Source organism: Salvelinus namaycush, chromosome 35 (assembly GCF_016432855.1).
Source record: "Salvelinus namaycush isolate Seneca chromosome 35, SaNama_1.0, whole genome shotgun sequence".
Taxonomy (NCBI): Eukaryota; Metazoa; Chordata; class Actinopteri; order Salmoniformes; family Salmonidae; genus Salvelinus; species Salvelinus namaycush.
In genome coordinates, this window is record NC_052341.1 from 27,412,553 (window position 1) to 27,436,732 (window position 24,180).

A 24,180-nucleotide genomic window follows, 5' to 3' on the forward strand; every position below is an offset into this window, starting at 1 on the left:
CAGCTATTTGGAACCTGGAGCAATAATCAAATCATACCATGATTTCCATGGCTAAGCATTGTCCAGTGAGTCAACAGGTAGCCTAGCAGTTAAGAGGGTTGGACCAGTAACCGAAAGATCGCTGGTTCGAATCCCCGAGCCAACTAGGTGACCAAATCTGCCGATGTGCCCTTGAGTAAGACACTTAACCCTAATTGCCCCTGTAAGTTGCTCTGGATAAGAGCGTCTGCTAAATGACTAAAATGTAAAACATGGGTATACTCTCAAATCCTCATGATTTAACACTGAGCACACAGAGAGATACCAAACTCCTAGACACCAACAAAAACTTCTGTTGACTGCTGTGTTAAATTGTATCAGTGAAGCCAAATTGATTTCCCTTAATGGATCATTATCTACGGTACACAGATTAAGGAGTCTTAGACTGGTTGAAGGACTAGAATAGCTGACAAACTATATCATTATTCATTACTCCGGTACAGCGATGGGAATATATAATGGGAAAGTTCAATGCACTTAGGGGGAATATCCCAAGTCCCCTTGGACCCTTGCAGTGTGACAAGACAAGGCATTTGCATGATGCGCCATCAGACTTATTGAATTGTTCATGGTTCATGTGACTGGTTGCTAGTAGCAAAATCCCCATTCATGTCTAAGTTCATCATTTATCTTTATTAGTTACATATCTATTACGGCATATCTTGAGTTACAACAAATATGGTAATATTAAAACATTTGAATAAAGTGAGTGAGTAAAAGTCCTGCTTATACGAATTGTGTAAAAAAAATGCCAGGACAGCCTACTTCACCATTGATTTATGAGTGCTCTGTGCAGTTTGCTTTATATCAAGGCCAGTAATACCACACGGGAGTACTGTATCTTACTATAGATGAGAGAGAGCTGTAGTGTCCTAGTTAAGAACAGTGTCAGTGATTCCCACCGAGTGAATGTTTCCCCCTCTCCGACTACAGTAGTTTGCATCTCCGTATCAGTTACTTCTAGCCATGTCATAATATGAATGTACTGTATAGTATGTACCTTCACTCATACATTTCTCCATCTCTATGGATCAATTGTTGGGTAAGTCGAAGATTACTCACATTATGTAAATAAGTCTTCATCCCAGGTTGAACAATTGTGTTATAGCTTTAAACCCCCCCCCCCCCCCCCCCCCCCCCCCCCCCCCCATGAAACCCATCACAATGTATAGCATCCGTGCAGCGTATGTCTGACAGGCAGAGAAGAAGAGGAGGAGGACTAGGGAACATTAGGGCTCAGTGCTCCATAAACCTTCACACTCGCTGAAGAAAGCACAATGTGCAGTGCTGGAGGTGTTGATTATGGAACGATCATTGTGCTGGAACATAACGTGTGTTCAGGAGAGCAAAGATCCTGATGCTTACTGCATAGGCATTGTGCCTCAGACACACCGTCAACGACTGACAGACAATTCGTTCACTTGTTCCAGTTCACAGAACGCCCGTGGCCTCCGCTGTTTCACATTCCTAACACCGTAAAAAAAAGTAGAAAACACAGATGCAACATCAGTAAAGGTCAGCAAGGTGCCATCTCAGACCATATGTCTGAAACTCTCCCAATAAACAAACAAACAAACCAGTTCCAATTTTGACGTTTCACATTACTCATCAAGGCAGTGGAATATGTTGCTTATTATACGAGCGAATAAAATAGAGAGATGACGGCGTAAGCAGCTTAGCCCCTGATGATCATCAAATGGCAGGTTTATAAATAGACCACAGCTACATAAAGACCTCCATAGAAAATAACAACCCCTGACAGACACCAACAAATGCCAGCAATATGGCATAAAACGATTTACCCCACGGTTCGCTCTCATCTGTAATTTCAATTAGGTTTTCAGACATGATAGAGCTGGGGAGTTCTGAGGTGCACAACCTGACCCGGACAGTGCCAATTAAAATGTCCAATTAGCATGCACCAAATAGCACAAAGACCCAGCTAACGTATTCAAAATATCACAGCGTTATTGAAATAAACCATACACAAACACACAATCAGCTCATTCAGTGCAAAGTGAAAACCTGACCTTGTGTTAAGACTGGTGTTTCATCTGCAGGGGAGTTGGCAAATTCAAAGTTCAAATTCAACTCATTTGTCAGGATCAGAACAGAAAGCGTTCCATCTGTCAACAAAGGCACTTGATTAAACTTGACAGAGGAAACCCTGGCATTGTTCTCTGTCAACACCTATATATATATTTCTCTCTCTCTCTCTCTAAAGAATGGGAGACAGAATTTTAAATATTCAAAGACAACGGGAACAGGTTGCCTTCTCTTCATCCCTACAAGGTTTCTGTCAGGGACTGATTCACCTCTCCACCTTTCATTCCCAACTCTGCTTCATCCAGCATCCTCTGCAACAGATGCGATGAGGTCACAATTAAATATACTAAAATGTTGCTTTTCTTCCTGGAGTCAGCCTCCACTGCAATTTGTAAAGAATTAAAGAATAGTACATTCTGCTAAGCAGGAGAGGATTAAAAACAGAAGAAAAAAAGACCGGAACCAAGGCGTAACAAAAGGTTTGGGCCACATAGAGGTAGACTATTATAATATTTATGGTGGAAAAAATTGCTAATGGATGGTAATCACTATGTGCTTTGACTTGAGGTCCTATTCAAATGCTCTTCTCTCCGCCCAGCTATTGGAGAACGTGCCTTCATTCTGAGAGATTATCATTGTACTAACAAAGAACTTCATCAGCAATCAGCGTGTAATTAACTCCACCCGGTTTGTTTGTAGTAGTTGGCAGTTTATTATCCGTACAAAGAAAAATATACAAATACCCAGGCCCCTGACAAACAAAACTAACTTAAGCGAACAAAAAAATAATGCAAGCACAAACTGTAGCTTTAGTGCCCTCATTTTGAGTATGGAAATGAGACAAAATCAAAACAAAATGATAGTCAAAATATAATAGAACTCTTTCAGTACACTTAAGCCAAATACGGGTATTACTAAGACTTGTGTAACGAACAAGAAGGAAATGTAAATTTCAATGAGACATAGAAGCAACAACTAAAATTGGGACTTTGGCAGGAGTAGCTGTCTGCATGATAGATGATAGGGGTCAAACACCATCCTCTGCTGAGGTCCATCTCACTGCAGCTCCCTATCCCGGCCCACCACTGTCAGGCCCGGGATAAGGAGCTAGGGGAGATCCACTACACATGTGGCCCAAGCATCGTCCTCTAAACCCCTGACTTGGCATGTGAAACTTGTTTTTGTCCCTTGGTGTCAGAGAGGAATGATGGAGAGGAGGAGGAGGGGCAGAGCAGGGTCAATGACTCTCATCTGGATGTGATGGGCTGCTCTCACAACTCTCAGAAGAACTCTCAGAACAGCAGATGCTCCATAGAGGATTGTTTGAAAACTCTCACAATCTTCCATGCAGAGTCCTGTCCTGGGAAGACTGCTTCTGAGAGCGGGAAAGCTCTTCTCACAAACAGTAATAAGGGGAAGGGATGTGTGAATGTGATGATGGCCAGGAGATATGGCCTTCCAAACAGCCCCAGTGGAGGGTAGGATAGTGAACCACTGCATGTCCCTCTGGCTGGTCCACTATAAACAGAGGGACCAGAAACATTCCACAGACTAACCTTTTAGCTGCAATAAAGTTGTATTATTGGGAATAGTTTAAGAATGTAAAAAAAAATACAATAATCTGTGTATGCTCATCAAATGAATGACAAACATTACATAACACAACCTAACTAGCTGTAATTAATATTCATCCAATTCCTCAAGGAGAAAATGACGATTGACATTGCCTTGTGTTGGTAATAACAAAAGCCTTGTGCATGTTTCCATGTTTTACCTTCAAATCTCCATACGTCTCTACAACAATCTCCCAGACGATGGGTAAAGACACTGATTATGCGTGAGCAGGGTGGGTGCGTCCGTGTTTTCAGACAGTGGAAGGATTTCACTCTGGAAGTAATTACAACTGTCTCATTACATTTTTCTGCTATGATAAACACGCTCTCTACCATAATAATACTGCTGGCTAAGAGCGAGCACAGAGTAAATGTGCATACATCTATTATCATCTGTACCGATCCAGGTCATGAATATTCTACAGTGGTGATCATAAAAACTGAGGTAATCTTGCCGATTCTAAGCCTCACAAAAAAAAATGAAAAGAATAACAGCGACGCCCAAGCAGTCAACTTTTGATGTTGCCGATTGCTGACATTTGACCTTTTTTTGGAAGTCTAGGGAACTACAACGTTTACCCAGATAAGCACCACATTCCCATAGAAACCTGGTAGTACCAGCATACTTAAAAAACGTACGCAATCTTAAATGATGTTTCCAGTATACCTCGTTATGTATCATCTCCATACTCATATGCTACAACATGCTGGAAGAGAGTAGCAGACATTGCTACAACACTAAATGACTCAACTGACTTAACATTAAAGCACCTCATTTCAGACCAGACGTCTAAAAGTCAGAGTACAAACCACAGCAAACCTAAGGACAGAGAGAAGAAGAGAAAGACAGAGTGATCAGTCGAGTTAAAATCAGGGCACATCCCTCTATTGATCGTTCCTCTTGTAATGTTATTCTTGGCTGAATACAACAAATTACTGCAGGACCCCTGGCAGTCAGATAGACAATTCGTCATCCTTATTAAATAGGACGTCAATTAAACTGTGAGCATTTAACTACCTGGACTTTTCTATTAGCAGTTTCTATTAGCTGGCCAACGTTTGAGAAAACAAGTAGCTCAAACTTCAATCAAACATTCTTCATGAAATGGGACTTAAACAATTAAAGCCTATGAGCAGGAAAGAGATGTGACGTACAGTACCAGTCAGAAGTTTGGACACACCTACTCATTCAAGGGTTTTTCTATATTTTGACTATTTCTACGTTGTAGAATAATAGTGAAGAGATCAACACGATGAAACAACACATATGGAATCATGTAGTAACCAAAAAAGGGTTAAACAAATCCAAATATATTTTATATTTGAGATTCTTCAAAGTAGCCACCCTTTGCCTTGATGACAGCTTTGCACACTCTTGGCATTCTCTCAACCAGCTTCATGAGGTAGTCACCTGGAATGCATTTCAATTAACAGGTGTGCCTTGTTAAAATTAATTTGTGGAATTTCTTTCCTTCTTAATGCGTTTGAGCCAGTTACGTTGTGACAAGGTAGGGGTGGTATACAGAAGATAGCCCTATTTGGTAAAAGACCAAGTCCATATTATAGCAAGAACAGCTCAAATAAGCAAAGAGAAATGACAGTCCATCATTACTTTAAGACATGAAGGTCAGTCAACGCGGTAAATTTAAAGAACTTGTAAAGTTTCTTCAAGTGCAGTCACAAAAACCATCAAGCGCTATGATGAAACTGGCTCTCATGAGGACTGCCACAGGAAAGGAAGACCTAGAGTTACCTCTGTTGCAGAGAATAAGTTCATTAGAGTTAACTGCACCTCAGATTGCAGCCCAAATAAATGCTTCACAGAGTTCAAGTAACATACACATCTCAACATCAACTGTTCAGAGGAGACTGTGTGAATCAGGCCTTCATGGTCAAATTGCTGCAAAGAAACCACTACTAAAGGACAGCAATAAGAAGAAGAGACTTGCTTGGGCCAGGAAATACGAGAAATGGACATTAGACCGGTGGAAATCTGTCCTTTAAGTCCAAATTTGAGACTTATGGATCCAACCGCCGTGTCTTTGTGAGACGCAGAGTAGGTGAACGGATGATCTCTGCATGTGTGGTTCCCACCGTGAAGCATGGAGGAGGAGGTGTGATGGTGCTTTTCTGGTGACACTGTCTGTGATTTATTTAGAATTCAAGGCATACTTAACCAACATTGCTACCACAGCATTCTGCAGCGATACGCCATCCCATCTGGTTTGCGTTTAGTGGGACTATCATTTGTTTTTCAACAGGACAATGACCCAACACACCTCCAGGCTGTGTAAGGGCTATTTTACCAAGAAGGAGAGTGATGGAGTGCTGCATCAGATGACCTGGCCTCCACAATCACCCAACCTTAAACCAATTGAGATGGTTTGGGATGAGTTGGAACGCAGAGTGAAGAAGCATTCCAGGTGAAGCTGGTTGAGAGAATGCCAAGAGTGTGCAAGGTGTCATCAAGGCAAAGGGTAGCTACTTTGAAGAATCTCAAATTTAAAATATATTTGGATTTGTTTGACAGCTTTTGGTTACTACATGTATTATTCCATAGTTTCGATGTCTTCACTATTATTCTACAATGTAGAAAATAGTAAAAAAAAAAAAAAAACCTTTGACTGGTACTGTATATGATACACTAAGTCAAGAACACACCTTTGACCTTTTACCTATGGTTTAAGAGCTACAGATAACATTCTCACAGTCAAGGGATTATACACGAGCAAAGGCGGGTATAATCCCCGGTCCCGGTAGCCCGTCATAAATAAGAATTTGTTCTTAAATGACTCGCCTAGTTAAATAAAGGTTACATTAAAAAAAAATACATTAAAAAAAAATACATACATGAAGGGACAGGGATATGCATCTGCCAGTCTGAGAGGAATGTCAAGGTGAGAGTCACAGTGACAACTCCACGCTGACATCTGGAGCAGTTTGTTTACTGTCACTGAGGGACCACGGGCACGACAACCTGGGACGTCTGTCTGTCTGTCCCGGTAGATAGGGTCTCTTACTGTCACTCAGTGTCACACCTCACAGTGCTCTCGAATTTAATGGTCACGTTTAGTTAATGGTGCTGCTTAGAATATCCATAAGCCACAGCGTAAACACGGATGGAAAAACACACGTACGTGCACACAGACTACACACAGACAGACAAACAGACACAGATTGAAATTCTTGGAGAAGCTTGTGATGGGCTTACCTTAAAGGAAAATTCCTCCCCAATTTTTTGGTATTTGTTTCAATAGTCCAATGTTGATATAGTCGCAAAATATTTTGAGCAGAGTTGCTTTGATTTGCACCCACTTTTGCCCTCAGAACAGCCTCAATTCGTCGTGGCATGGACTCTACAATGTGTGAAAAGCATTCCACAGGGATGTTGGCCCATGTTGACTCCAATGCTTCCCACAGTTGTGCCAAGTTGGCTGGATGTCCTTTGGGTGGTGGACTATTCTTGATACACACGGGAAAATGTTGAGCTTGAAAAACCCAGTTCTTATCATTCTCAAACCGGTGCGCCTGGCACGTACCCTGTTCTAAGGCACTTCAATCTTTTGTCTTACCCTCTGAATGGCACTCATACACAATTCATGTCTCAATTGTATCAAGGTTTAAGAATCCTTCTTTAACCTGTCTCCTCCCCTTCATCTACACTGATTGAAGTGGATTTAGAAGTGACATCAATAAGGGATCATATCTTTCACCTGGTCAGTCTATGTCATGGAAAAAGCAGGTGTTCCTAATATTGTGTACACCTTTAAGAATAAAAAAAATACAGCTGTATTTCTGTATTTTTAAAGGTATATATCTTGACAACTTGATTGCTGACATGCAAAACATTTAGGGACTATATCAACAATGGACTACTGAAACAAATGGCAAAATATAGTTTTTGGGAGGAGTTTTCCTTTATCTCAATAGGAAAAGTTTACCTCAATAAACAAAAGTTTGATTTCTTTGTAAAGGGAGCTCATCCAATCATCACCGTGCACTGAGAGTGAACCTCACTGTGGCGAAATGTAACAAGCTTCACAATAAGCCTCAACATACACATCCGAGAGAGTAGATGTCAATTTAGTCCAACAGTCATATCAGATCATGTCCTCAAATATTCATTTTCACAGAGTCGCGGAATATTATAGAAACATCTCAAAACGTCCGTTTCATTCCATTCACTTTCTAATGAATGCTATTTTTCAATTAAAAAGAGAATACCAGACCAAAGCTATCACTTTGAGAGCAGACGGTGCAGAACAGAGGGAGAGAACTGGGGACTAAATTCAATTCAGAGGGAATTACTCTTCCCCAAAGACAGATTGTGCTTCTGTGGGTGACGTGCTCCTCGTCTCTGAACACAAGCAAACAGGTGACACAGACACAGCAGAAGACTCCTTTTACACAAAATGACTTTCCTTCAAAAACAAAAACATTAAACAAACATTATCTCCTACGAGCATGTGGAAGGAAGTGATACTTTATGTCCTGTGGTGAAACAGAAAAACAAAGAACTGGAAACATAGAAATGTGGAGTATAGACTGGGGAACATACTGCATCTATGGAACTCCTGTGTAAAAGGACTTTGTAAAGAAGTTTGTAAAGGAATTTCAAAATGTGTCAAATGAAGTGAAAATGAAAAGGATAGTGTACACATTTGTTTTTAAAGACAACCAAGGCCCTCTATCCTGTACTGAACATCACCCATTTCCTTGCTTTCGAAGAAGTCATTGAAAAGCTTTGGGAAAATGTCTTATGACAGGTGTGACGATAAGATGGAGCATTTCATCAAATGACCATTGGTCAGGGTTGACGTCTCTTGAAAAGGTCAATGACGAGTAGGTAAAGGTAAGGTGCTTATATGAAAGAAACATGCACAATGCTAAGTACTAAGCAACAAAATCCCCTTACATAACTTGGCTTTTTCACAAATTCCTTACCTTCCTTCAGGCCTGCATGCCCTTATTCAATAAGCAAAGTCAAACATGGCCTCTTAACTGAGTCCCGTTCTCTTAATTCCTTAAAAGACATCTAATCTGCGTAGGCCACCCACATACCACTGGCAAATCACTTGGCAGCAACATCAGTAGCTAGCCTTGGCTAGAAAGGAGGCCATGCTTCTATGCCAGGAGTCTGTAGTGTATATTATACTGTGGTGTGCAGCAATGGAGTAAAGTTCAGGACGTTACTCAAGAGGTGAGGTGACTGACATTATTAATAATCCAACTAGCATACTGTGAATGTAGAGTACTTTAGAGCACATTTTCAACCCTGTCACATACTTCTGACTTTTTCACACCTATTCTCTCAGTCTCTGTCAATTTGTCTCTCTCGAGCTCTGTCTTTCCTCACAGTGTGTTCTGTCTCCAACACGCACATGTGAGCGAGTGAGTGCACGCGCGCACGACCTGCGACTCCAACCAGACTTGCGACTCTAACCCCAATTAGGGACTGTCAGTCTTCTCAGACAGAGGCATCGGCTCTCTTCCCATATGTGACTCCCCACAGTACGGAAGATGCTGCAGCCTGGATATTTTCAGGCCCAGGCATTCCTGGATAGGGACTCATTGAATTGTGAAGGCATCAAGTGATGAGCGCTGCCTGACAACTCTCTGTTCTAACTGTGAGAAAACTAGAATCAGACTGGAGTTATTCTGACCAATCCCACGTGGTCACTCATTACCCCTGGCAGGCTAGGATCCAACGGCTTCTCGTGGTTAGAGAAAGGAATCATCCATAGAAATAATGTTTTTAATAAGGGAGAAATGCCTTAATAGCCACAGGAGATGACACTTCCACAGGAGATAACACTTCCTGAGATGTTTTATTTAAAGTTACAGATACAAGGCCTCCCGGGTGGCGCAGTGGTCTAGGGCACTGCATCGCAGCGCCAGCTGTGCCACCAGAGACTCTGGGTTCGCACCCAGGCTCTGTCGCAGCCGGCCGTGACCGGGAGGTCCGTGGGGCGACGCACAATTGGCCTAGCGTCGTCCGGGTTAGGGAGGGTTTGGCCGGTAGGGATATCCTTGTCTCATCGCACACCAGCGGTTCCTGTGGCGGGCCGGAGGACGAATGGCTTTCGACCTTCGTCTCTCCCGAGCCCGTACGGGAGTTGTAGCGATGAGACAAGATAGTAATTACTAAGAATTGGATACCACGAAATTGGGGAGAAAAGGGGGTAAAATTTAAAATAAAAAATACAAAGAAAAAGTTACAGAAATATTCAAATAATTTCTGATATTTCTAAGGTTAAAAAAACATGCACTACCTGATTAGGGGTTAATGATGCTGGGTTATTGAGATATGACCCAGTGGGTCATGTCAGAAGACTGGAGGTGTAGTTTTGTAGGGGCGTGGCTTTCAGAGAGTTTTTTTTTTGCCAGCCATGAGAGTAAATGTCATTCCTGTTCATCTGTTCTGTTGTATAGCTATCACATGTTAAGGTCGACCATTGACATTTTTGTAGCTTCTATTAAGCTTACAGAAGTGTATGAGTTCCATAAAAGCCTATGTAAATCCATTGTGGGATACAACAAGGTGGTGTACCTTATATAATTAATAAACTTAGTATTGTAGAAGAATGTGTAAAACACAACAAAAACATAAGGAAACTTTGAATTTGCAGTATGTAAACTTAACACGATAAACAGGAACGACATTTATTACTCGCAGGTGGCCAACAAGATAAATCTTGTAAAAAATGAACCCTAATAAAACACACCTCCTTGAAAATAACTTAAGGATGACATTAAAAAAGACCCAGCTGCTAGGTCCATCCAGCATGAGAGTAAAAAATATGCAACTGATGATTAAATTAACCCATGTTTGGGTAATCCCAACAACACAATATGTTGGGTTATTCACACTGGCTGGATCAAAACACACAGAGTACAGACCATTCTGTCAGAAGGACTGTATCAGAAGAACAGTATTGCCATAGATATTTTCCTTATTTAATTGCTGTGCATTAAGTGGATCAAAGGACTCTGTAACCAGGTAACCCCTTCAAAAATCCAAGGAAATGAAAGCTATAAACCCTCTACATGTTAAAGAGAAATTTCCATCTGATTTCATCACTCACAGCTCTTCTAAAATCACATATTCATGACAAACTATCCCCCGCCCACACTAACCTTGCTTAAATGAACACTTGAAAGGGTTCCTCCCCAGAGGGGGAAGGGTTAATAACACATATTCACACATCCATCCATATATCACCCCCCCCCCTCACCCTCACCTCACCACCTCGCAAAATACGTCACAGCTTCCCCCCTCACCGACACAAGCATCCAAGCTGTCAAGAGACACAGCCTAACCACGATCCTCGCCTTTCTTTGGCACCTGTGGCCTGAAGAGTCAGCCTGAAATAACTAACAATCACTGTTCCTCCATTAGCTGGGAATTGGGCCTGTTCTTATCTGTGGTTGAATATAACCTGAGAGGGTCTGTGACTGCGTGTGTAATTCCTGTGGCTAAGGGGCCATCTCAGCAGAGGTGTGTGTTTGACAGTGTGTAATGCAGAATCTGTGACTGTGTTACTCCTAAGCTTGCGGCTAAAGGACCATCTGTGTGTGCTGGAAGTCAGTGTGTGCTCCATCTCCTGCTTGTCAACCCTTTCATCCCGAACGAACACACCATGTGTGCTCTGGAGCCTTCCTGAGGATCTCCATGGCAACTAATTGAAATGGTTCAGCACACCTCAAAAATCACAAGACAAACGATTTCATAATCTCCTAAAATTATTTCTGTGTTTAGAAACAGATAAGAAAAGCATTCCTGCAACATTATTTTGTTGAAATATAATTTGATCTCTGAGAAATTAAGCTAATCGATTGCACCCAAATTGGCAATTTTAATGTGTAGGGTCAATAGTTAGGTTTCCATTGAACTGGCGACATATTTTCATGTGAATATTCTAAAATCCGCACAAAGAAAATATGCACATTTTCCCACCAGTGTGTTTCCACCAAACTAAGTTGTTGCAGATACAAATCATTGCGTGATGACGTAGTGCACACAAAATGTACCATTTCGCATAGGTTTTAATGTACCAAATAAAAACCTAAAGTTCAATGTGTTTTCATCGCATTTTCAACTCTACCGATAGTTTTGTCACAAAAATGTTGCATTAAATCGCAAATGTGTCCATAAACTGCTTACAGGGAAAGGAAACCATTTAATTCTGTAATTTGGGTGAACTATCCCTTAAAAAAACAAAAAAACAGCAGGAACAGCACCATCTAGTGGTCAGAACCTGGTAATATCAGGAGGTAGGATGGGACATTAACCTAACAACTTCAATGACTAATTTCTCTGAAGAAGGACAAAAAAAGCACCACCAAATTCACTGAGAATACATTACATAGGATGAAGAAACAATACTGGGAGCCGCAGCTCCACACTACTTGTCAAACATAGAGAACTGATACTGTATACTCGTTGTGGCTTTTGACAATTTCGTTGGATTCCTCAGGTCTTAAAGTTTGGTCCAAATCAGATGTTAGGTAATATTTTTATGGAATATTATATGAATCCCATCAATTAAAATAGCCAATTTGGGTGCAATCAATTAGCTTGATTTCTCAGAGATCAAATTATATTTCAACACAATAATGTTGCAGTAATTCTAATGTTATCTGTTTCTAACTACAGAAACAATTTCAGAACAATCTGAGATGGTGGGTGTCATGGTTTGCTGAAATGACATGGAATGACCCGACTGGGGAATAAACAAGGAATATCTATCTATTCACTCCACTGAGGGTAAATATTACATTATCTCATTAAGAGCACTTAACAGATAAACATAGTCATGTAGCTAAAAGGATCGGTGTTGCGGGGAAAGAGGAAAAAGGGAGGAGTGAGTTCAACAGGGAGATACAGCGATGCAAAGGAAATCATCATCTAATCTGAGCCTTGAGGGTGTACTAGCTAATGAACTAGCTAATGTACTAGCCTTGAGGGTGTACTAGCTAATGTACTAGCCTTGAGCATTCACAGTGATGTGGTACACTGTATGAAGCAAAAGCCAGTTGGATGGATACATGAACAGTAACATTTTCAACAGCTGTAAAGTGCAAACATGTTCAAACTTCTTACACCTGGAGAGAAAGTAACGTTCTGAAGGAGGGAGAGTAAAACAAATGGAAATTTAAGCCCAGATGTTACCTCTGACCTCTCATCCAGGCAGCATCCACTGAGCACAGACATCAATTCAACGTCTATTCGACAACGTTGGTTAAACGTAATTTAATTGAAATGAGGTGGAAACAACGTTGATTCAACTAGTGGCCGTGTCCGAATACCCACATACTATTTAGCACGCACCATATGCAGCATGCCACAGCCGCAAGTCAGTCGCAGCTCCTGATCGGCTGAGTAGGTGGGGTGGGGCCGAGTGCAGGTGGATTTTTTCAAATTCAACAGACATGCATCGCATTAACCAGCTTGATAATAGCTAATTTCCAATTTAATTAATTTCCCTAAACTCTGAATAGAATAAGAATGGAGTTATACGCCTAAGGCTGGTTATAGACAGAATATCACATTCAACCTATACCATAGTAGACCATATAGCCCATCTATCCTATTTAAAAAATACTGAAGACAGAAACAGATTATTTGGTTCCATTTCAACATATTTATTAGTCAAACCAAAGTGCTGTAGCATATATACAGTAGCAGTCTATCTTCTGTACACCACCCCTACCTTGTCACAACACAACTGATTGGCTCAAGCGCATTAAGAAGGAAAGAAATTCCACAAATTAATTTTAACAAGGCACACCTGTTAATTGAAATGCATTCCAGGTGACTACCTCATGAAGCTGGTTGAGAGAATGCCAAGAGTGTGCAAAGCTGTCATCAAGGCAAAGGGTGGCTACTTTGAAGAATATTTTTTGGTTACTACATGATTCCATGTGTTATGTCATAGTTTAAATGTATTCACTATTATCCCACAATGTAGAAAATAGTACAAATAAAGGAAAACCCTTGAAATAGTAGGTGTCCAAACTTTTGACTGGTACTATACATGAAATAAAATAACCTACACAAAACAAAAACTTTTCAAATGTTCAAATCAAAAGGCTATTGCACAGAAAACGTGGAAAGTCGGATGCATCGGATATTCAGAACCGCTGGACAGCAACATTATAAACTATAGCATTGATCATTGGGAACGAGATCAGAATGACTGCTAAAGCTTGATACATGAATGAAATAATTAAAGAGGTAGCCTAGCATACAAAACTAAAACAATCCATGTGTTCAAAACAAAAGACCTGATTAACTTAACATTAATATCGCAGCCACCTCCCAAGGTCCCGGTGCCTTGCACATTCAAAAATCAAACGATGGTTTAGTATTTAGTCTAAACGCTGTGAACGAAGACCAAGAGAACAAGAAACAATTTTCAGTGAGAAAACCATTTAGGGAAAATAAAAAAATTGTTTTTAAAAATGTAGCCTAATATGCAATATTCTTGATCATATAAAGGAGAACAAAAACTACTTTTTGAAAACATTTGTTCAAATGTGAACACCACCGCAGAAACTTCGGGAATCTTCCCAATTAAGTAGCCTAATTTTGTTGTTTGGCTACTTGAAGAGAAATACGGCCTATCACTCGCAGCCCTCTTCCAATGCCTTGTGGAAAAGTGTCCATCGAATTTGAATAGATGAAAAACCAAAATCAGTATAACATCCTGGCATTTAAACAATACTCCCCCCCCCCCCGAAATTTCGCATAATATTAAAATTGCGTTGTTACCCGCTATTTGTTGATTTCGGTAGCGCATCCCCATAGCTAATTGATCAGCTGTTGTCAAAGCCTAAATGAGTATGACATCCGGGCATTTAAAGTACACTTGATTTTTGAAATGTTGGAGATTATTAAACTTAAAACAGCCTACCACTTAGGACGCAAGTACCTGTATTCGGACACAGCCAGTGGGTAGTATGTGCTGAAGAGGTCCCTAGTGTGGGCTAAACCAGTCATGTGTGATTTTACCACATACTGTATCTTTCACTGGACAATAAAAAACCTTTACCATGACCATCAGGTCATGCCCTCATGTGATTGCCACCTGAGAGGCCATGGATTGTTATTTCACAATCTACATGTTCTCAGACATTAATCAATCTTTTCTGAACTGTCTACTGCTGAGAACCACTACATTTCAATTCTGCATCACCACACTGTTTTATGCAGGTTTTACGAGGGCATCAAAGAAATCAAGCAGCTAATGTGACTTGATGGTCATTACGCATTCAAGCAGCTAGAGGTCAGAAACAGGTGAGATGGATGTCTCCAATGTCTTTACCAGTCATAACCGCAATCGATAAGAGACATTACTCTGCAGCCGTATTCATCGATCTGGCCAAGGCTTTCGACTCTGTCAATCACCACATTCTTATCGACTGATTAAACAGCCTTGGTTTCTCAAATGAATGCCTCGCCTGGTTCACCAACTACTTCGCTAATAGAGTTCAGTGTGTCAAATCGGAGGGAGGGCCTGTTGTCCGGACCTCTGGCAGTCTCTATGGGGGTGCCACAGGGTTCAATTCAAGGGGTGACTCGCTTCTCTGTATAATGTTGCTGTTGCTGCTGGTGATTCTCTGATCCACCTCTATGCAGACGACACCATTCTGTATACTTCTGGCCCTTCTTTGGACACTGTGTTAACTAACCTCCAGACGAGCTTCAATGCCATACAACTCTCCTTCCGTGGCCTCCAAGTGCTCTTAAATGCAAGTAAAACTAAATGCATGCTCTTCAACCGATCGCTGCCCGCACCTGCCCGCCCGTCCAGCATCACTACTCTGGACGGTTCTGACTTTGAATATGTGGACAACTACAAATACCTAGTTGTCTGGTTAGACTGTAAACTCTCCTTCCAGACTCACATTAAGCCTCTCCAATCCAAAGTTAAATCTAGAATCGGCTTCCTACTTCGCAACAAAGCATCCTTCACTCATGCTGCCAAACATACCCTCGTAAAACTGACCGATCCTCGTCGATGTCATTTACAAAATAGCCTCCAACACTCTACTCAACAAATTGGATGCAGTCTATCACAGTGCCATCCGTTTTGTCACCAAAGCCCCATATACTACCCACCATTGCGACCTGTACGCTCTCGTTGGCTGGCCCTCGCTTCATACTCGTCACCAAACCCACTGGCTCCAGGTCATCTACAAGTCTCTGCTAGGTAAAGCCCCACCTTATCGCAGCTCACTGGTCACCATAGCAGCACCCACCCGTAGCACACGCTCCAGCAGGTATATCTCACTAGTCACCCCCAAAGCCAATTCCTCTTTGGCCGCCTTTCCTTCCAGTTCTCTGCTGCCAATGACTGGAACGAACTGCAAAAATCACTGAAGCTGGAGACTCATATCTCCCTCACTAACTTTATGCACCAGCTGTCAGAGCAGCTCACAGATCACTGCACCTGTACATAGCTCATCTGTAAATAGCCCATCCAACTACCTCATCCCCATACTGTATTTATTTATTTATCTTGCTCCTTTGCACCCCAGTATCTCTACTTGCACATTCATCTTCTGCACATCATTCACTCCAGTGTTTATTGGTATATTGTAATTACTTCGCCACCATGGCCTATTTATTGCCTAACCTCCCCTATCTTACCTCATTTGCACACACTGTATATAGACTTTTTTCTACTGTATTATTGACTGTATGTTTGTTTATTCCATGTGTAACTCTGTGTTGCTGTATGTGTCGAACTGCTTTGCTTTATTCTTGGCCAGGTCGCAGTTGTAAATGAGAACTTGTTCTCAACTAGCCTACCTGGTTAAATAAAGGTGAAATATATATCTTTTTTAAACATGGGGGAAAGTGTTGCTCTGAATCTAAATAATGTAACTTAAAGAGGGAAAAACAAACTATACACAAACATACACACACTCACACATCCACACACGCATGCAAGCACACCAGAATGGATTTCAGACAGTCCATCTGTTTGTAAAACAGTCTAATTTGCCACACTTTTCCAAGTTTGTGACATCTGAGAAGATCAGTCGACAGATAATGGTACATGTTTTGTGTCGCACCACATTCTCACTTCAAACTGCTGCAATAGTTTGGCACATTCATTAGTATTGTTTTCTCTTCCTTTTGACTCATCCACAACATCAGGTTCCTACATTTCACATTTCTCTGGCTGCAGAAAGATGAACATTTCTATAACAGAATCAGATTAGTACAGCTTCCCTTAGTTCCTCGCTCGGATGACCTCGCTGGGAACCTTAAGCTAAAAAATGCTGTACTATATAGGGAATAGGGTACCATTTGGGACGTAACCCCAGCACAGCAGAGAATAGGCCTGCGGGGTAAGGTCATGATATTTCACACAATGAACTTTCCAGCTGTGTTTTTGCTACATCAATATCAATAATGTATCATGGTGCTGAATAGCCACTGTTATACTGTAATCCTCCAAACTTTTGTAAACTATTGTGCAAAGGAAATAGCACATTTATAAGTAATGGGATATGTGTGTTACAAAGAGTTAGCCTATCCATCGTCAAAAGGGAAATATTCATGGCCTTATACGTACAATTGCTGCTGTTCCATCCAAATTTGGTGGATGGCAAAGATCAAATGGTGCGATTTCTGGGTCTCCTATACGAATCAAATAATACATTTCCTGGAGACTATTACTCATTTTGGACAAACATGACTGGAAGTAGGTTACACCCTACTTGTGGGATGAGGGGAGGGGAGGACTGACTGTAGAATGGAAGTCATATATGCCCTACTTCTTGTTTCTCCTCTGTATGCCTGCCTGCTGTCATAATACAATGGAGATCTCCACAGTATGATAAATTACCTGCTAACGGGTTCATTTGTATAATTTGTATTCCTGACTAAATGGACATTCTTTCTTATACACTGAACAAAACTATAAACTCAACATGCGACAATTTTAAACATTTTACTGAGTTAATGTTCAAATAAGGAAATCAGTCAATTGAAATAAATAAATTAGGCCCTAATCCATGGATTTCACATAACTGGGAATACTGATACGCATCTGTTGGTCACAGATACCTTAAAAAAATGTAGGGGCGTGGATCAGAACATCAGTCAGTATCTGTTGTGACCACAATTTGCTTTATGCAGCATGACACATCTCTTTCACATAGAGGATGTTGTCCCACTTCTCTTCAATGACTGTGCAAAGTTGCTGGATATTGGCGGGAACTGGAACACGCTGTCATACCCATCAATCCAGAGCATTCCAAACATGCTCAATGGGTGACATGTCTGGTGAGTATGCAGGCATGAAAGAACTAGGACATATTCAGCTTCCAGGAACTGTGTACAGATCCTTGCGACATGGGGCCGTGCAGTATCATGCTGGAACATGAGGTGATGGCAGCTGATGAATGGCACAACAATGGGCTTCAAGATTTCATCACGGTATCTCTACGCATTCAAATTGACAATTATAAAATGCAATTGTGTTCGTTGTCCGTGGCTTATGCCTACCCATACCATAACCCCACCGCCAACATGGGGCAGACTGCTCGCCAGACATGACGCCATCTGCCCGGTACAGTTGAAGCCGGGATTCATCCGTGAAGAGCACACTTGTGCAGCATGCCAATGGCCATTGAAGGTGAGCATCTGCCCACTGAAGTCGGTTATGACGCCGTACTGCAGTCAGGTCAAGACCCTGGTGAGGACAACGAGCACGCAGATGAGCTTCCCTGAGACGGTTTCTGACAGTTTATGCAGATATTCTTTGGTTGTGCAAACCCACAGTTTCATCAGCTGTCTGGGTGGCTGGTCTCAGACCATCCCGCAGGTGAAGAAGTCAGATGTGGAGGTCTTGGGCTGGCGTGGTTACACGTGGTCTGCGGTTGTGAGGCCGGTTGGACATTCTGACAAATTCAATAAAATGACGTTGGAAGCGGCTTATGGTAGAGAAATGAATTTCTCTGGCAACAGCTCTGGTGGACATTCCTGCAGTCAGCATGCCAATTGCACGCTCCCTCAAACCTTGAGGTATTGTTTTGTGTGACAAATTCCACATTTTAGTGGCCTTTTATTGTCCCCAGCGCAAGGTGCACATGTGTAATGATCATGTTGTTTAATCAGCTTCTTGATATGCCACACCTGTCAGGTGGATGGATTATCTTTGTAAAGGAGAAATGCTCACTAACAGGGATATAAACAAATTTGTGCACAAAACTTTAGATAAATAAGCTATTTGTGCGTATGGAACATTTCTAGGATCTTTTATTTCAGCTCATTAAACACGGGACCAACACTTTACATGGTGCATTTCGATTTTTTTCAGTATACATAGGCTACAGTATAATGAATGAGGCACCAATCAGTCACTGGAAAGCCGACATCTGGAAGCAGAATAAAAATGCATTAACTCCAACGAATTACAATCCTCCCTGCCTGCAGCTACTGGCGGTTTGATTTGTTTGACTCCTTTAGTGCGTAATTAAATTGCCCCAGGCAGTAATAAAAACATGCCACAGAAAAATCTGTATATTTCTTTTAGAGCAACAGAACTATATACTGTAGTATAGTCAGCTTCCATTGTTAGGTTGTGTCTGAGGAATGCTGGGAACATTTCCTGTTCGAAGAATAAGGAATATCTCTTATATTTCCTGTCAGGGCTTTGGTGCCCCCAGACAGACCAATAGACCTTCCCGGTTGGCCAGCAATCCCATGTCTCTTATTAAGGGCCTTGTAAACAGCTCTTCAGACGTCACCACAGCCCATTTAAAGATGCAGGTGGTTCAGGAGAGGAACAGCAGTGAGGCAGAAACTAGTGAGTCAATTCTCAGAGTACACTTCTGTGTGTATTTACAAAGGGTATTACCAGCCTCATGCGAAATCCTACTGACACTTCACTTGCCCCATTTACGTCACACTCCAGTGAGTAACTCCAGTGGGTGACATTCCACTCACAGATAATTCATTTAGGTTTGTTTCTTTATCAAATACTGTTCAATTTTGGCCTGCTGCTATACATACAGAGGATGTCATCACTCACTATATTGTTTTGGGGGACAGTGGGTGTGATGCCTCTATTTTTTACATTTGGTAGAGAAAATGACAATTTGTGGTATTGCTTTGTGCACTGACTTTACTGAACTCTGGAGAAAACATTGTCGCTGGGTGAGTACATCTGACAATGTGCTCTCCCGTCCATTAGGCATTTTGTCTGCAGGAACTCGCTCTTTTTCACTCGGTCCACTCGTCCAAGTGCCGATGGATTTGTGGCATGATGTGAACAGTACGAATTTGTGTCACTACCAAAGTCTAATGGTTTTAAATGACTGTTTTGTATTGTCTGGAAACTCACTTGTAGAATTCGCTTGCAGTAGGTCTCTTAAAAAAGAGAAGCCGTGCAAGGTTATTAAACAGAGGTGCCTAGTTATTCTTCTGTTGTTGATATCAGGTAACGTGCAACCCAACCCTGGCCCTGATATGCAATGTCTCCAAACCCCCTCTGATTTTAAATCAAGATCTGGTTTTGGTATTTTTCCTTTAAAATGTACTGTTGTCAAATTGATGGGGTTAGGATTTGGGCTAAATCAACTGATGCAATTGTGTTTTCTGAAACCTGGCTCAGCAAGTCTGTTTTTGATAAGGATATTTGTATAAGTGGTTACAATGTTTATCGCACTGATCGGGTTAAGAAGGGTGGGGGTGTGGCTATATATGTAAAATCTAAATTCCATGTAAGTGTGGCAAAGTCTGAAACTATTTGTAAACAGTTGGAATTTCTTGCTTTGAATATTGAGGTTTCAAAGGGTCTCTCTATAACTGTGATTGGCTGTTATAGACCCCCCTCTGCTCTCGGTGATGCATTTTCTTCTTTGACGCACCTTATGTCTAAACTTCTTTACAGTGAAATGATCTTGATTGGTGATCTCAACTGGTGTTGGTTAAAGCCGGTGTCTGATGATTTAAAAATGTTTTGTAATTCTATGAATCTTACCCAGTTGATTAACTCACCCACTCGCCCAAATCTTAAATGCCCAGATAAATCTACCCTGATTGATTTGATATTAACAAATGTTGCACATAAATGTTCTGCGGTTGGTGTTTTTTGTAATGATTTAAGTAACCATCGGGCTGTTGTTGCTGTTAGAAATACTAAGGTTCCTAAGACAAACCCACGTTTTATTCGTAAGAGAAATTTGAAGTGTTTTAATGAGCAGGCTTTCTTTCATGATTTGTTTTATTTTGACTGGAGCAAGATTGAGCTTATCCCTGATGTGGAAACTGCCTGGATATTCTTTCATGATGTTTTTTCCCAAATAGTAAACAAACATGCCCCATTCCTCAGGTTCAGGGTTAAAGGGCGGAATAATCCATGGTTTTCTTCTGAGCTGTCTTGTATTATTCACGACCGTAATCTAGCCTGGGCTAAAGCAAGGAAATCATGTTCTGATGCTGATTGGGAGTTACGAAACAAGTGTTATTTTCTTCTCAGGAAGGCCAAGTCTGAATATTTTATGTCTGTTACCACTGATAACCTGAATGACCCTAGACAGTTTTGGAAGGCTATTAAGTCTATGTCTAGTAATGTTAATGAATTACCGTCATGTGTTTTGAAGGACTCTGTTGCTGTATATGACAAAACTGAAATGCTGAATTTTTTCAATGAGCACTTTGTATCATCTGGTAGGCTGTTTGATTCAGTGTCCTCTGTCTCTGTCTCTGTACAACCCTGTGTGGATGAACCAGTGTCCTCTGTCTCTGTACAACCAGTGAGTGAGAGTGAGTGAGAACCAGTGAGAGCTGGTCAAACTTTTAGCTTTTTGTCAGTGCAGGTAGTACATAAAGCCCTGAAATCCTTAGATCAGAGAAAGCCTGCAGGTCCTGAGCTTTTGGATCCCTGCTTTTTAAATCTGGCAGCTGATTTCATAGCTGAACCACTTACATATCTGTTCAATCTAACCTTGGAATGTAATGAAATTCCCAAAAATCTGGAAATCAGCATTTGTCCTACCACTTTTAAAAGGGGGAGATCCAACTCTTTTTATGCTGATGATACTGTTATTTACTGTTGTGCCTCGTCTCTTCCAAAAGCTTTCCAGAACTTGCAAACTGCTTTTTATACTTTTCAACATACCTTGTGTCAATTGAAGCTTATCCTCAATACTGACAAAACTAAACTAATGGTGTTTTCTAAAGCAAGAAATAGACCTCTGAACCTTTCACATATTACTACCTGTCAGGGCAAGGAGATTGAGGTTGTAACCTCATATAAATATATTTTAATTGATGACAGCCTCTTTTAAATTGCATATTCAACAACTTACAAAAAAATGTAAGCTGAAATTGGGATTTTATTTTAGGAATAAGGCCTGTTTTTCTTTTGAAGCCAGAAGGAGGCTAGTATCAGCTACATTTATGCCTTTACTAGACTATGGGGATATTTTATATATGAATGCTTCCGCTCAGTGTTTGAGATCAATTGACACCATGGCACTTTGAGATTTATTTTAAACTGCAAAACCCTTACGCACCACTGCACTTTGTATACCAGGGTTGGCTGGCCTTCTCTAGTCACTCGTAGGCTCAGTCACTGGTATACTTTTATTTATAAAGCCATTTTGGGTTTACTACCTTTTTATTTGGGCATTTTTATTGTTCAGAAATGTGGTGGGTACTCTCTTCATTCGCTGGACTTTATCCTGCTAACTGTTCCAAATGTCCGAACTGAATTTAGTAAAGGGGCTTTAATGTACTCTGCGCCATCGTCTTGGAACGCCTTACAAAATACTTTTAAACTGGAAGAACTTGTCCCGATTGGTATTTTTAAATCACTGATGAATGATCTTGAGACGGATTCCCTGACCTGTCAATGTTTTTAATTTGCTGTTTTTGATTTTGTTCTACTCTTGTGAATTCTATGGTTTTTACTAGATTACTTGTAGTTTTTCATGTTGTCTGTCTGTAATTTTTGTAATGACTTGGTGCTGCCTATCTTGGCCAGGACGCTCTTGAAAAAGAGATTTTAAATCTCAATGAGCCCTTCCTGGTTAAATAAAGGTTAAATAAATAAAATCAAATAAAAATGTGTGATGTGACAATCCAGTATGCGCTGCGGCAGGGAAGGGGCAATGGTCTGTTAAAGTATTGGAGTATTGGTAAGGAGGAAACGGTATGAAGAGTAATCTGTTTTGGAAAGTTCCCGGTGCGTTCATGCAGACCAGGCAAGTTATTACAGCTATGTCCTGCAGATATTACTCAGCAAGAGACGAAAAAGCTTTTAAAGCTCTTCAATGAGAAATGTCACTTTTGGGCACAGGGGGCTTTTAAGTGATTTTTTTGTTGAAAATGTTCCAACTTGCTGGGTCCTGGCAGCATATGGCCAATATGTAATTTGTGTAAATAAAATAGTCAACCAAAAACAGATGTTATGACTCAGTCTTACAGATGTCGTCCTGTAGCTCCGGACGCACCATGTACAGTATTTACTCTTGAATTCTTATAGGATTTTGAGCCGCAAATATTGACACCACTTGACACTCCCCTTTGAAGTGTCGTCACCAGAGCAAGCAGATCATTTTTACAACATCAATCAAAAAATACCTTCTGGCACCTTCTCTTCCAAAAAAGTTCATGGGCCCATTTTCATAAAGCATCAGAGTAGAAGTGCTGATCAGTTTGGCGTTTTAGATCATAATGAGTAACATTACATGGACAGCAGGGACATGATCCTAGATAAGCACTCTTACTAGGTGTCACTAAAAAAATGGATGCAAAGATCTATAGACTCAGCAGTATAGGTGAGTGTCTGTTTACATTACGGAATGCTGCAGTCAACCTAAGACAAGGCAGTGGCGTATAAACAGTGTTAGTTAACTTTAAAATAGGCCAAATTACACATTGTTAACTTCTGACTCGAGTGATCTGTTCTTGCAATTTGTAGTCTGACATTTCAGATTTAAATATGATCATTTTAACAAAGTAGTTTCAATTTAGTGAACTACTTTTTCAAAGTACATTTAGTTAAGTCAACAATATTATTCTTAAGGGTAGTTGTTACTGTAGTTTAACCTCTTCCAGTGTGAAGTAATTGGTAGCTTGGTAAATTATATTTTCAGAGTAGCTTCCCCAATACTACCTGTAACCTTGGAGACAGGAAATTCCTCCTGAATGAGAGGGTAGCTGGTAGCTCCATCTATACCAATTAGCCAAAAATGTGTCAGGTCAATGTTTTCCTTTAGAAGGGGAAACCATGGTAAAGTGCTATCTGTCTATCAGGGGAGGGTAAAGGGGTCCTCTTTGTATGCTCCATATAACACTGTATCATTTCACAGGGGCCTGGCCTGGCAGGTTGAGGTGACATGTGGGGATCTGGTTTGTGTGAGTTTAGTCTGGCAGGAGGGAAGGGAGGAAGAGAGAGAGAGAGAGGGTAGATAAAGTGAGAGAGAGAGAGAGAGAGAGAGAGAGAGAGAGAGA

General features: G+C 41.0%; 1 protein-coding gene across 1 annotated transcript in view; it reads right to left on the reverse strand.

The window, feature by feature from the left end:
- The window catches only part of prkg1b (protein kinase cGMP-dependent 1b), a 141,874-nt gene that overhangs the window by 46,585 nt on the left and 71,109 nt on the right, over positions 1-24,180 (reverse strand). The gene's annotated exons all lie outside the window — the stretch shown is intronic.